The 1,456-nt window shown below is 47.6% G+C and overlaps 1 non-coding gene across 1 annotated transcript; it reads right to left on the bottom strand.

Moving 5' to 3' along the window:
- Window positions 1-251: 251 nt before the first annotated feature.
- TRNAL-UAA (transfer RNA leucine (anticodon UAA)) lies at window positions 252-334 on the bottom strand. The gene has a single exon. It is a non-coding gene; the product is annotated as a tRNA-Leu (tRNA).
- Window positions 335-1,456: the final 1,122 nt, after the last annotated feature.

Raw genomic sequence — 1,456 nt, 5'->3', positions numbered from 1 at the left:
CACAGACAGTCCTGCATCCATGGGTAAATCTACGGGGCAATTAAAAACTCACAGCTGGCCTAAGGGGCTGTTTACTTGCGTGTAGCTGTTCTGGCTCAGGTTACAGCCCAAACTCTGGGACCCTACCACCTTGCTGGGTCCTAGATCAAGCCTGAAGAGCTATACCTTGCAATTAAACAGCCCTTCCTTAGCCCCTGGGTATGGTCAAATAGAGGTGATACGGGGCTTTGAAAGGGAGAAAAGAACATTACTACCAGAAGTGGGGTTTGAACCCACGCAGACACATGTCCATTGGATCTTAAGTCTAACGTGTTAACCACTCAGCCATTCTGGTGAGTGCACAAGGAAGTTTGCATTGCACCATAGAGATTCTTACTAGAGCCTGACTCCACATCACATTTGAGGCATTGCCACTATCCAGAAGCCCTTGGGGTTAACCGGGTAATTACATGGCTTTTGAAGTTCAAGGAACTCAAGCCCTAGCTTGTCTGTCAGCACAAACAGGACATGAAAGGTGTGAGGGGGTGGGTCCCTCACAAAGAGCGTGGGGGCCCAGGAGCTGGTCTGAAAATGGGCTACATTGAAGGTGAGTTGTATTAAAACACTGTGAGGCAGGTGGAGGGAGCTGATTGGTCTGAGCCTATAGGGGGTGTGGCTAATGTGCTATAAAGTAGGCAGCCGGTTTAAAACAAACAAAGGGAAGTGTTTCACACAATGCACGGTCAGCCGGAGGAACTCATTGCCAGGGAATGTTGTGATGGCCAAAAGTATAACTGGGTTCAAAAAAGAATTAGATAAGCTCATGGAGGACAGGTCTGTCAATAGCTATTAGCCAGGATGGTCAGGGATGTGACCTCATGCTCTGCATGTCCCTAAGCCTCTGGCTGCCTAATGCTGGGACTGGATGACAGATCGCTTGATTATTTCCCTGTTCTGTTCATTCTCTTTGAAGCACCTGGCATTAGCCACTGTCGGAAGACTGGCTACTGGGCTAGGCGGACCATTGGTCTGATCTGGTATGGCCAGTCTGATGTTTTTAAAGTCTGCTCTATGGACCTAGCAGTCATTCCAGTCTGCTAGCTCAGCCTAGCCAATGGTACTTCCAGGCTGAAGTCTGGGTTATGTTCAGGTTTTGTACTGGCATAACTATTTCAATGAGGGGTGTGATTCCTTTCATGAAATAATTACACCAGTACAACCCCTAGTCCCTCTAAGCCAGTCTCAATCAGGTGTGAAATTCATAGATTTTAAGACCGGACAGGGCCATTAAATCAACATTACTAGATTGATATCCACAGGACAGAGAAACTGACTCACTCAGCCCTGTATTGAAGCCGATAACTTGTGTTTGACTAATGCTGATCTTAGAAGGGCATCAAGGCAGGATGGGAAGACATCAAGAGATATAGGAAGTACTGACCTGCAGGTCTCTCAGCTCCTCTCCCAAGGCTCATGC

The sequence above is a fragment of the Emys orbicularis genome, chromosome 4 (assembly GCF_028017835.1).
Source record: "Emys orbicularis isolate rEmyOrb1 chromosome 4, rEmyOrb1.hap1, whole genome shotgun sequence".
NCBI classification, from domain to species: Eukaryota; Metazoa; Chordata; order Testudines; family Emydidae; genus Emys; species Emys orbicularis.
This window is presented reverse-complemented; position numbering and strand designations above follow the sequence as displayed.